Source organism: Grampus griseus (genome assembly GCF_964374135.1).
Source record: "Grampus griseus genome assembly, chromosome: 14".
NCBI lineage: Eukaryota > Metazoa > Chordata > Mammalia > Artiodactyla > Delphinidae > Grampus > Grampus griseus.
Window position 1 is genome coordinate 81,541,460 of NC_139008.1, and position 14,663 is coordinate 81,556,122.

Sequence of the window (14,663 nt, forward strand, 5' to 3'; positions counted from 1 at the left end):
CTTATCTTCTGGCTTTAGGAATAAGGGACCCCGCGTTTTCATTCTGTACAAGGATCTGCAAATTATGTAGCTCATCCTGCTAGTGAGAAACTCAGAGAGTTAAAGAGACTTTAATGAATAAACTATTTACACTGAGCAGCAAGAAACTGGGAAAGACATATCCTGACCTCTTTCCCTTCCCATCCTCTGATCTCCTTCCAGTGCCTTCCTTTGGCAAACCCAACTGGAAACCAGTCAGCCGGAGAGCCTGGGGCATGCAGCCCATGGAGTCAGAGAAGGGCAGAGGAAGTATCTGGGTTGGGGGCCAAGCTGGGAATAACTATGGTACAATAAAAAATAAGTATTTGGTCTTTTCCCCACACTTCCTGGCATAGAGCTCCTAAAACCCTTGGAATCCCCTTAGTAATAAGAATACCTTGTGTATGCTCCTGGCAGGGGCCCCTAGATAGCTTCAGGATGGGGGCTGATCACCAGAAGGGCCAAGGCAAGATTAGAGAGTTGTAACTTTCAACCTCACCTGCCCCAGCCTCCAGGGAGGGGAGAGAAGCTAGAGACTGAGTTAATGATCATTGGCCAATGATTTAATCAATCATGCCTACATAATGAAATCTCCATAAAAAACCCTAAACAACAGGGTTTAAAGGGTTTCTGGGTTGGTGAACATATTGAGGTGCTGGAAGGGTGGCACGTCCAGAGAGGACATGAACCCTTTGTGCCCCTTCCCTTATACCTTGCCCCATGCATCTCTCCCATTTGGCTGTTCCTGAGACATAGTCTTTATAATAAGCAAGTAAACGTAAGTAAAGTATTTACCTGAGTTCCATGGGTTATTATTGAACCTGAGGGGGTGGGTCATGAAAACCCACAAATTTGTAGTTGGCTGGGCAGAACAGTGGGTATCCCAGGCACCCCATTTGCAGCTGGGGGTCTGAAGTGGAGGCAGTCTATGGCTTCTGCACTAAGTCCAGATAGTTCATGTCAGAATTGAATAGAATTGTTGGACATCCAGTTAGTGTTAGAGAATTGATTCGTGTTAGAAAAAAACAACACACATTTGGTGTTAGAAGTTGTGTCAGAAAATGACGTAATAACCAGCACATTGCCCCAATGATTGCGATAACTAGTACTGAGCTCTCCATTAAGCATGTTTTATTCATTTCTCTTCTAATCCTCATGGTAGGATTAAATGGACAAGCTATTAGTAAGCCCATCGGGCAACCCCAACTGGAGAGGTTAAAGTCATATTTTCATCAAGGAACAACTAATAAGTGTCAGGTGCAGAGTTCACACCTGTATTAGTTTCCCATTGCTGCTGTAACAAATTACTACAAACTTCATGCCTTGACCCAACTCAAATTTATGATCTTCCTGGGCTGAAATCAAGGTGTTGGCAGTGCTGCATTTCTTCTGGAAGCAGAGGAGAGAATCCGTTTCTTTGCCTTTTCAGCTTGTAGAGGCCACCTGCATTCTTCAGCTCATGGTCTCTTCCTCCAACTGTAAAGTCAGCAGGATAGCAACTTCCACTTTTCTCTCCCTCTCTCTGTCTCTGTGTGTCTCTCTGTCTCTGTGTGTCTCTCTGTCTCTGTGTGTCTCTCTGTCTCTGTGTGTCTCTCTGTCTCTGTCTCTCTCTCTGACTTTGACCCTCCTGTCTCCTTACAGGAACCCTTGTGATCACATTGGACCCACTTAGATAATATATGTTAATCTTCTCATCTCAAGATCCTAAACTTGGTCATGTCTGCAAAGTCCCTTTTGCCATGTAAGGTAACAACATACTCATAGGTTTCAGGGATGAGAATGTGGACATTTTGCGGGAGCCTTGATTATGCCTATCACAGCACCCAACTCTCCCATCTTCCAATGCTAAATGCCAGACGTTGAAAATTATTGCTATCTTGAATTTTAGAGCTCAGAGTATTTTTTTAAGCCTACACACTTAGAAAAATTTAAATTAGTTGTCAAAATTTGACTCAGTAGTTTTCAATGGAAATCTACATTTCTAACTTCTCTTCAAAATGTGAAACAGATTTCTGCAGAGTAAGGATAGGTCATGGTAGCTGCCTCTTTTGCACAGATTGTGGGCTGTCCAGTTACTACAGTCCCTGCAGTTTTCTATCATGTTCTCAATATGGAGACCACATATTGGTCATCATCCATCATCTCACTCCTGGCTCCTGGGGCATTTGACTTTCAATCCCAGTCTTCTTCCCTCTTCACTTCATTCTTTCTTGCTTATACCCATCAAGTGGAGTTTGTAAGGATAAGCTAATTTAGCACAAATGCCCGAAGATTAATTTTCAATTTTTAAAATCCAAGTATTGCCAAAATATTTAAGCCTTACTCTGTCTAATTTGGGCATGGGTAGGCAGATAGAAAAGCAGGCAAAAACTCTGCATATAGTGACAGCCAGGGCATGGCTGTAATCTAGTTTGAAAGTCTTTTGAAAATCAACCTTCTCTGTGTCCAGTGGAATGAAATGGAGCTTGTTAAAATAAGCCTTTTTCAAGTTATTGAATGTCTGCAGGAAGACACCCTGTTCTGAAAACTCAAAGAAGCCTCCTTATGATTTTAGAAGCGGAATTCTACAGGCCTCTGCTAAAGTAACAGATATTCTGTTTGCATTAATAATATGGGGGAAAAAGTATATTTGTACTTCATAGTCACTACACAACAATGCGTTTGGCCGTTGCCATTCTAGATTTAATAATCTTTAACTCACACTTTTCTGGACATGCAGCTAATTTACAAGCAAGTAGCCCTTACATGGATTCCACCTCTTCATCAGCAATGCCAGTGCCATGCTCAATTATGTAGTCCATGACATACTGGAGGCATGGCAATTCAGGTTAATATACTGCTGCCATTCTACAGTGTGGACCTTACGGTGATTATTAATGAAAAGCTGTGCTCTATGTCAAATTAATGTGCCATGGAGTTATGTTTTGGCTCAAAAGCAAAGCCAGATAACTAATCTCTGCCTCCCATTTATTAGCAGAAGGCTGAGCTCATTACTGCCCTTGTAAACTGGCAATATGCTCTGCAATGCTGGTCTACTGAACCTTGATCAGGAATGAGAGGCATCTTGCTTCACTGGTAGGGTTTTTGTTTTTTTTCCTTTTTTCCATCAAGTTCAACTCAGAGGCCAAAAAACCCCAAAAAACAAAAAAATCATATTGTTGACCACCCCAAATTGTGTACCAAAATCAAAATGAGCACTTATGGAACAAGAAGTAGTCTTTTCATACTCATCTCTCATATACACTTCATAATAATACATGATATATGGAACCTGTGATATAAGGGAATAAATGGACCCACGATAGAAGCTTATGGCACATAGTAGATTCTCTGTAAATGCTCATCAGATGTTCAGCCTGATGCTAACCACTGTGAAGACTACTTTTTTCTTTTGTCCTGAAAATCCTCCTTCACCTTTATTCTGGAAACTTCACTTTAATTCCCTTCCTTGCCCCTCCTGGCCATGGTGGTGGACATGCAATACAGATTAGTCCTGTAATAGTACTTCATTCTTACTGCCATAACGAAGGAGCTAGAAGTGGGCACGTGACCCAAGCAAAGTCAGCCAAAGCCCTTCTAGGAATAGAAGTGTTTGGAATGGTTTACAGGTGAGATAGGGCCCTTTCCTCCTTTCCTGGGTGCCCTAAGATGCATGGTCTCTAAACTGCATGGTCTCCAGCATGCAGGGTGTCCATGATAGAACATCTTTAAGATGCTACTGAGGTAGAGGATCCCCTGATGTGATATAGAGGGTCCCCTCTCTGAGAAGGTGTTGTAGGGGAACCTCAGGGAAGTCCCCTTTAGGGGGTCTGAGACACTCTGACCAAAGCATATTGTTGTTTCTCTTTTTTATGGGAAATCAGTAAGGTTTTTATTTGTTATAAAGATCTTTGTGGTCTTTCTCATAAAAGAGATTCAAAAATATGAAAAAGAAAAGGAGAATATCATCTACAAATTCCCTCATTGCTCCTCATTGCTAAGATATCATGATTGCTTACCTTTATATTAGTCTATTAAAGATTACATGGAAAATAATTCTGTCAGTGTCCTCAATGAGTTAAGAGAGTTGTGATTAGATTTTACCATTGGCCCATAATTCCTTCCCAGGTGAAACACTTAAAGGGCTCAGAACTTCCATTTCTCATTAAGATGGTTAATTTTATGCGTGAACATGACTGGGCTAAAGGATGCCCAGAGAGCTGGTAAAACATTGTTTCTAGGTGTGTCTGTGATGGTGTCTCTGGAGGGGATTAGCATTTGCATCGCTAGTCTGAGTAAAGCAGATCTCACCAGTGCAAGTGGGCATCATCCAACCTACTGAGGTCCTGAAGAGAACAAAAAGGCAGAGGAAGAGCGAATTTGCTGTCTCCTTGAGCTGGGGCCTCCACCTTCTGCCCTTGGACATTAGCACTCCTGGTTCTCAGGTCTTCAGACTTGGACTGGGACTTGTACCGATGGCTCCCCTTGTTCTCAGGCTTTCAGATTTGGACTTGAGTTATACCACCCGCTTTCCTAGACCTCTAGCTTGCAAACAGCAGATGGTGGGGCTTCGCAGCCTCCATCATCACGTGAACCAATCCCTTATAATTATCTATCTATCTATCCATCTACCTATCTATCTATCTCATATTGGTTCTGTTTCTCTGAAGAACCCTGACTAATACATCCATCAAAATGGCGATTTAATTAGTGCTGACTGAAGTTTGACTGCAGTTGGCTGGTATATTTTTCATCCTTCACTCTTTATTATTTATTTATTTATTTATGTTGAAATACAACTCACCATCCACTCTTAATGACTGAGCAAACTGAGTTAGCTCTGGGGCCCAGAACCCTATAGACAGCGGGAGGATTCCACCTGCAGGTTGGGAGCAGATGGAACCCAAAGGATGAATAGGAGCTAGCTAGGTGAAAATCAAAGTGTGTCGGCGGCGGAGGAGGCAGTCCTTGCCAGACAAAGGAAATGTCAGAAGAGGGCTTAAGGCAAGAAAGAGTTTAGCAAATTCAAGGTACTGAAAGTGTCCCAAAGGGAAGAATAAGAAGTGGAGGAAGAGAAAGAGGAGGAGGAGGAGTTGGTTAAGAGAGAAAGATTTGATGAGGTTGGGGAAGTTGACAGGAGCTCCACTCTGTAGGACCTTCCAACCTTCTCACATGGAGAAGAACTTGCATATTACATTAAATGCATCAGGAAATCATTGATGGGTTTTAAAGAACTGTTTAATAAGATCTGATTTAAGCTTTTTAAAGCTCATTCTGTGGATTGAAGGAGAGGCAAAGTGGATCCAGCTGAGATCCGGCTTAGATTAAGGTGGTGACAGTGGGTATGTTAGTAAAGGAATGTCATTTATGTTATGCATATAGTATGCATAATATGTTATATGACATAAATATATGTTTGCGTGAAATGGATTTCTGTCTCCTATATCTGAGTTCTGGGTGTATTTCTTACAGTCATTTTTTCTCCCCACTTCTTTCTTTCTCAGATATATGTTCAGCCCAACTTTACCCATGACATGGAATAGGCCAACTATAGCAGAAGAGCTGTTTTATCTCCATGGGAGATTAGAAGCAAAAAAGTTCCCTGGGTCACAAAAATGGCTTCGTAGACTGCTGGAGTTTTAAAAATAATCCCTTTACACCAACTTGTGCATGAAATGAGCTCAAAGAACAAAAAAAACAAAGCTTTGGTAAATGTGAAACCCCCTCAACCTCTCTACCATTCATGCACAGTTTTAAAATGTCACACTCGAGACAGCTCAAGAACAAAGTCTGTTTCTACACAAGCAAAAGAAGTGCATGTATAGGATAGTTACCTGCCCAAACCTATTTGCAACTTTGCTTGAATTACCTGTATAATTCAGGCAAAAATGTAATTATCTACATTATAATTTGAATATCATGACTTTTACTTGCACATAGAAATAGCCAGAGTGTCTTTGACATCTCTTTTCTGTTTCCAATTTTTCCTCCTCCTAGAAAAAGCATTGGGAGAAATCTTAAGAAGTTCAAAATTATCTTATTCCAATATTTATTGAACAAACACTTCGCCATGGATAGCGTTAACCAGAGCTCTAGCAGGATATATTATGGGATTTGGAAATCTTATCCTAAAGCAAACTTCATCTCAAAAGACAGGCTTGTGCATGATTTGATAATATACTTCCTACCTCACTGTAGAAGAATCCAAAAGCAAATGTAAGCAGAGATAAAAGTGAAGAACCATTTAAAGCAGAGAAATGCCAAATGACCAGTTCTGTGTTCCGTGTTGGGAGGATTGAATTTCCTGGTGTTCAAGAAAATGTCTAGGTTCACCATGGTAATATTGCCCGAGTCCATTAAATGTCTTCTAATCAAGATACCTCTATCTGTATTCTAGTACGCATCTGTACAGACAGTTCATTCTCACAATAATGATGTTTTGGGGTGGTTAATTCTTAGGCCCAGAGGGTGGGGGTAAGGGTGTCCTGTGAATTGAAAAATGCTTAGCACCATCCCTAACCTCTACCTACTACATACCAGTAGCATCCCACCCCCATGCCATGACCACCAAATATGTCTCTAGGCTTTGCCTAATGTCCCCTGGCGACAAAATTACCCTGGTTGAGAAACGTAGTTGTAGAGGACATTGGAAGATGCTTGGGCAACCAAACCTGAATTTCTTTTTGAGGAATTGCCTCTGGTCATCAAGATAAATTCATGTGCCTATTCTCCCATTACAAAGCTGGAGAGATCCTTAAAGATTCTTTTAGCCAGATCCTTAGTCTCTTTATCTCATTTGGGCCTTGGGAAGCTTCAGTGATCTAACTTCGCCAGTTAGGTTCTTTGCTAGACTCTGAATCTTGATTAGAAGAAATGCAATGAATGAATAAATGGTTGAGTTTAGTCATTCCATTGGTAATTTCCTAGGCAAGACCACTGAGTGATTTCTGTTATTGATATCTGATTCCTCTCTGTTCCAAATCTGGTCTGACAGCCTTTTCTCCCAACATGTAACCCTCATCTTACCCTTTAAACAAATCAGCCAAGTACAATCCGTTACTTGCAACCAAAGGCCTTCACTAAAACAGATTCTTTACATTCATTTCCTCATTAAATATTTTTAAAACAATTAAACAATGAAAATGTAAGAGAAACAATAGAAAATCAGACAATTTAAAATTGCTTTAAACAATTTAAACAACCAAATATATTACTATTTTAATCTAAAAATTAAGCAACATTTATTGAACATCAATTATGTGCCGACCTTCTACTGAGAATTCTCTTTACCCTTTACTACCAATCCCCTGTTACTCTCATTCCCTGGTAAAGTTTAATAATTCCTATATATTAAACTTTCCATATTAAAACTACTGGGTGGTTTATATCTGCTCATTGGATCCTGATGCATCCCTTTTTTTTTTTTATTACTAACGTCCTGTCTGCTAATTCCAACATGTGAATCAGTATTTTTCTCTTGATGTTTTTCTTTTGACTATAAATCACAGTTTTTAATTTCTTCAAATATCTAGTATTTTTGTGTGTGTAATAGGTATTGTGGATAATACTTTGTAGAGATTCTAGATTCTCTTCTGAAGAATGAAAAATTTTGTTTTATCAGGTAGTTAAATTACTGGAAGATCTCCTTGATGCTGTGGAGTCTAGATTTGAAGCTAGGTTCCCGTAGGACTATTTTATTTTTACGCTTAATTGTAGGGCACATCCCTCAGTCTTGGGACATGGTCCTTACTCTTAAGGCACGGTCATTTTGAATAGAAAGCCAAGATGTTTATTAAGCCCCTCTAATTTGGTGAGATTAGAATGCAGAGCTGTCTCCCCAACACAAGCCAAGGTCTGCTGAATTCTTTTAACTTTACAGCTATTTTCTTCTGGGTTCCTTGGATTTTCACTCCACACATGGACATTTTAGGAGTCCACAAATGATTTAAGGCTGGTTTTATGCAGTTGGGTATTTCTTCCTGTACCTCAGTCCTTTTGGGGATTCTCCTCCTATGATTTTCAGCCGCACTGGCATCCTCAAACTCTTATCGCTAACTGCTCAGTCATTTTCTGATTGAGTTTCATCCCCCATTCATAGAATGGACTAGACAGTTCCATCAAGGTAAATGTCATATAAATGTAGATCTCACCGTGTAGAATCCCTTCTTTCAGGTGTTTATCTTCTTCTGTTTCTATCTGCCTTTAAAAAAAAATCTCCTCTGTTATATCCATAATCTACTGTTGTGTCCGAATACACCCCAGACATTTGTGGCTTCTCACAGACTGTTCATTTGGCTCTCCATTCTGTGTATTGTTCGGACAGTTTTTATCTGAGCTGACTTGGTTTATTTCTGCTAGATTCACTCCTGCACCTGTGGTCAGCTGGTGAGCTAATCATGTCTCCACGGTCTAGGATGACCTCACTAACTTATCTGGCTGATGGCAAAATGTCAAAAGGGGCAAACAGGCTATATGTCTCTCATCTAATAGGCTGAAACTTGGGTCTCTTCCTATGGTGGTCACGGACATTCAAAATAACAAAAGGGTAAGTCTCAAAGAACAAGTACTTTCTAAGCATGTATTTGTGCTATAATGTTAGTATTTCATTGACCAAAGCAAATCATTGGCCAATCCAGGTTCAAGGACTTGAGAAATAGACTCTGCTTCTTGATGGGAAGAGTTACGGCATCACATTGCAAGAGGATGCATGCAAAAGGGAAGTATTGGTAGCCTTTTACACATTCTATCAGTAGCAGTTTATTTTAACTATAAAAAATCATTCAGAGCTTGGAGTTATTTTTGAAGATTGGTTGGTCTAATATATGCTACTCCATAATTGCCAAACTTGCACGATGGGTTTTTAAGTGAACATGGCAGCCATGTATTGTTTACTTTCTTATACTACTTTGTCTTACCTGTTGTGAATTTGCTCACACACTTTGTTATGTGATCTGGCATAAGTTGGCTATTAAATTAAAGGAGAGTGTAGTACTACAACAATCCTGATTATGCCTGCTGTATGGAGGATACCTTTCATATAAGAGATTTGCCTTGACAACTAAGCTGATTCAAACTTCCCACAATTCAAGACAAGCTTTGATTCTGTGTGATTCTGAATAAAAGGTAGTTTAGAGAGATTAGCATTATTTCCAATTTTCCATAAGGTCAGAGTTTTTATATAATTGGATAATTCAGTTTCTGCTAAAATGCAGCCATGATATATATTCACAGATATTGCAAAAGTAGTTTTATTCCCAGTGCTGCATAAAGATGATTTAATCTGACAATATGAGTTAGCACATTTTGGGGTTTCAGTGTGTTATCACTTAGTATATAATACTTGATGGGGCAGAATAATTTATTATAGTTTTAAAATAATTTAATAATATTTTAATAAAATTCAAATAAAACATTTGCACCATCCTTGAAATACCTCTGCTAAAAGGAACATAGTTTTAAACCCTCTGTTTTATATTTCTTCTCTGCCACAAGACCATAGATGTTTTGAGAACAGAATCCCTGTCTTAGTATAGTGTCCTAAACCAGAGAATAATGATCCTCAGTATTTTCCTTAACTGTTGCTTAATCAAATAATAAAACATTAACAACTTGCCTAGTGGTGAGATAAGTTTTGTCCCTGATTGATAATTTATTTTACAGTAAATTCTGTAAGTTAGTCACCATAAGTAACATCACTTATTAATTTATTCAGTAGAGATTATTGAGTCCATATTGTGAACCCAGATGCTGTGAGAAGTCTAACAGATACCAATAGGAATACTGAATAGTCTTCATAAATATGCAGCTCACATTATAGAAGTGGTAATAAATATAATAATTAAAATCACTGTTAACACATGTATTGTTGTTTAGACACCGAAAATAGATCAATGTGACTCATGTAATCAAGTGTCTCCTAGGTGCTAGAATATAAGTCCCCTGAGAGCAGATTTATTCTCTGCTCTATACCTCCAGCACCCAGAACAATGCCTGGCAGAGTAGCAGAGGGACAATATATTGTGAATGAAGAATGGTCTGAAGATATAAGGTTCCTACTGTCAAGCAGCTCAAATGGGCAAGTAGGAATGTCCACAAGCCATCTTAGCAAAGAGTGATGACAATTTTGAGAATGTTGCCCACGAGGAAACAGAGATAATAAAAGTCTAAAGATGTGATGTCATCGTCCAGTGGTCAGTGCTAAAACCAATGCTCAAATCCTAGCCTTCCAAGTCATTTTAAGTAAGAGTACAAAGTAAAATAAAAGATTATCTAGGGTGAATTAGTCAAAAGAGTTGTACATCAAGGAATGTGGAAGTAAGGGAATCCCCATTTAATGTTGGCCAATTTATTAAAACTGCATTTCCCTGAAATGAAAAAACAAAATTCGGTGTTATTCAACAATAATTTCTTACCAACCACAATTTATTTGTAGTTATTACGGGATTAGTCTGCAGATACACATGAAAACTGTATTTAAATGTGATTTTAAACTACTTCTATTGAGCATGATATCTGAGCATCCTTTTGCCTGACCAGTTCCATGCCAGAGGAAACTAATTCATGTTGTCACTTGTGTAATGATTATTGCATTTATGAGACAATTTGAGAGTCATTCTGGTACTATTTTCTTTTTAGTGTGCAGAAATAGTCTAATTTAATACTTACATATGGCTGTTATAAGAAGTATGTGAACATTTTAGGATAAAATTTTTCAAAATATAGTGACTTGGCATCTCTATTAAGTGATTCAGACTTGAAAATCTCACAGCATTCATGCCAACATCTGTCTAATCCAGGAAGCAGTCTGGTTTGGTGATAGTGGCATGAGCTTGAATTTGAGCATTCTACTGTGGAATTCCCGGCACCTCCTTTCTTGAATTATTGTTCTGAGTGATGCCAAGTTTGGCTGAGATAAGGTACCTTTGGGACTAAGACTGAAAACAGATGTTGTGACATCATATCCCTTTAGTTTTTGGAGTCTATTATTTGCCTGGGTCGGCACAATTGGTGTTGGTAAATTGATACTATCTAGAATTCAAGTCACAAATCTGTTCAGTGATTCATGCAGGAAAAATTCCCAGAGACTCGGGGTGTAGTCTGGGACAGCTGGATGTAAAAATGTCAGCAGCTGTTCAAAATGCCTGAGCTTCGTACCGCATAAGTCAGAATAGAGCCCAAGATCATCTGTGCAGGTGAAAGCTAACTAGTGGCATGAAAAGGGTAATGTTAATTATCTAGAAATTATCTACAGTGATTGACAGCTAGTATTCATTTTTTGGAGACATCTTTTCCTTCTTTTTCCTTCTGAGAAATGATACATTTTTATTTATTTATTTTTAATTTTTGGCTACGTCGGGCACGCGGGATCTTTCATTGTGGCGCGCGGGCTTCTCTCTAGTTGTGGCGTGTGGGTTTTCTCTTCTCTAATTGTGGCGTGAGCGTTCCAGAGCGGCTAGGCTCTGTAGTTTGTGGCAGGCGGGCTCTAGTTGGGGCATGCGAGCTCAGTAGTTGTGGCACGTGGGCTTAGCTGCCCCGCAGCACGTGGGATATTAGTTTCCTGACCAGGGATGGAACCTGCGTCCCCTGCATTGTAAGGCGGATTCTTTACCATTGGACCACCAGGGAAGTCCCTAGAAATGATACATTTTTTAAAAACAACAAAGTTAATTATTCTGTGGATAACTAGAATGCTGAAGCAGAGACCTAATTGGTGGTTGTGTCATTGATCCATTGGTAAAAATGTGAATAGCAGGTCAAAAATCCAGTACCGTAGACTCTCGAACAGCATGGGTTTGAACTGTGTGGGTCCACTTAAAGGCAGATTTTTTTCAATAAATATGTTGGAAAATTGGGGGGAGATTTTCAACAATTTGAAAGAACTCACAGATGCACCACAGAAATTGTCATTTCTCCAATTACAATTCTCTTGTAATTGGAGAAATTGTATATCACAGGGTTTTTTTTAATGTAACAATATTTCCAACACTGTATTATGATTATCACTGTGATACTGTATGCCATAAAAATTTTATAACATTCATTCATTAGTGCATAGGCTATGAATGATTATAGTTGTGAACAAATGTGAATTACTTTTTCACATCGTCTTTTCATTTTTGATGTCTAATGTTAGTGATATGTATAACACATACAGTGTTTTGAATCATAATATTGATGTAGGTACTGACAAACTATTCATCTCGTAAACAGATCACATAAACACACAGTACAGTACTTATAAATGTATTTTCCCTTCCTTGTGATTTTCTTAATAACATTTTCTTTTCTCTGGCTTACTGTATTGTAAGAATACAGTATATAATACCTATAACATACAAAATATGTGTTGTTTCTGTTATCAATAAGACTTCTGATCAACAGTAGGCTATAAGTAGTTAAGTTTTGGGAGAGACAAAAGTTATACTCAGTTTTTCGACTGTGCAGGGGTCAGTGTCCCTAATCCCTGAATTGTTCAAGGGTCATCTGTATTAATAAAGGTTCAAAAGGAAATTCAGGGTCCAAGAAGTCCACGATCCAAATGGTTAAACGGTAGCAAGTATAGAAAACCACATTTACACTTCCTTTGCCCATGGCAGGCATTGCTGATCAATTGGACACTTTACTACTGACCTAGAGAAGGCATACTTCTCAATCCCATCCTCAGAGAGCTACACTTTTTAGCTCAGAGATTGAAGCCTACTTATTATCCCTGGTTGAAGAAGAACTAGCTTAAGGGATTTAGTTCACTTTTCCAAGAAGATCAGAGTGGAATGCGTACAAAGGCTGCCCTTGAGTTGGTGTTATGTCTTACATTAGTACCAAGGAAGGGTGGGCAGAGGATCCTCTCATACTCTGCTGAGGATGGGGCCTCTGGATCAAAAGGAAGAGAACTTTCCAGTAACTCAGTTTCTCTAAACAATGCTTCTTTTAGTGAAATGGTTCATTTTACCAAAGTAGATCTATTGGATTTAAATTATTCTGCTGACTTACATTACTTGGAAAGGTATCTGTTTCCTATTCATGTTGAATTTTATGAGCATAGCTGAATCTCATTTATTATTTCAATAAAGGGTGCTTTTATGTGTTCTGGGAATCTAAGAAGATGTTGTTCTTCCTGAAATTCCATTACCTATGGGTAGAATGTGTTACATTCTGGATGGGATGTTCTGTTACAGGCTGGTCCTAGAGCAAATGTTTTTGCAGATTATTTACAGACAAGTTACATTTTGTTTCTTCTGTCATTCACCAGTGAGCTTGTGACTCTGAGCTATCCGCCCTTTGTCATCATATTCATTTGTTCTTTTGTGAATTTTAATATTATCCATTTATATTCAGGTTTCTATTTGAATATAACCCACTACTTTTGGATCTTATCAAATTCTCCTCTGTATTTCTGCTGTCGTCATTACAATTATTTTACTGCTGTGTTGTAACTTTAAAGATTATCCATCAGGGGCATAAGACATTTTGTTTAATATGACCTGATCTTCTTCAAGAGTTTTCTTCATCTTTGGGGAAGAGTAGTATAGAAAATGGCCAAGAGGGTGCATGAATAAGTTATGCTGTTAAAAATCTTACTGGAGTGCCCTGAATGTAATCTTGTGCTCCTGTTAGAGTTCAAAGGGAGGTTGTATCTTAAACATAATTTTTGAAACATTTTTTTTGAAACTATTTTTTCCCAAATAGCCTATGATTTGTAAATAAGTGAACATTGTTTCATATTATACTGAACCAACAGCATTTTTTTAGTTATATTTATTCCATGTAAAATGCCACGTCACTTAAACAAGTATGAAAAGAAAATGAAAATTTGATAGGCTAATGTAGCATTATTTTAAATGTAATAATCAATATTAATAATTGATATTAATCAAAGTTTTCCCTGTTTTTTTTTTTTTTTAAACATTGGCTGAAGTTGGTTTGGAGACCTGAGGTTGCTTTACCATGTAATGAAAACTTCATTCTCTCACTGACAAATCCCAAATCCGGGCCTTGAAAATTCATTCCCATGTGCTCTTTTATCAATGAAATCAGAATATTTGAGGGTAGGATTCAGACACCAGCATTTGTAAAACTTTCTAGGTGGTTCTAAAATGGACCCAAGTTTGAGAACCAGTGTTTTAGACTATATAAAAAATTTTGGTAGGGAAAGAATTAGTATGAAAATAAGTTCATTATGACCTTGGAGACCCTGTTGATGTATTAATCAAATATCTATTCTCAATCCTTTCTCCCCTATGGGTGTACAGATGAGATGCAGACTTGCTTTTCTCACCTTCTCAATAGCTGGATGTGAGTTTTGAATTGGTGTGGTACAGAGTATGGTATGTGGTATGGAGTGTGGATTGCAGGAAAGCAGTTGAGACAGTTGTGCGGTTCTGACAGTAACTCCACCTAAAAGATCATGGTAGCTTGGGTCAAGGCAATTACAATGGAGATGGGGAGAAGAGATATATTTGAGAGATATTTAAGAATTTTACTTGGCAGAAGTTGATAACTGATTGTAAATCAAGTCAAGGGCATAAAGTATTGTTAAGAATGACTCAGGTTTCTGACTGTAGCAACTTGACGGGTGATGGGATTGTTTGCTGAGATCTGAAATGTTAAAAATTAAGCAGATTTTAGGAAGAAAATGGTAATTTTATGTTTGTATAGGTGCCTGTGAA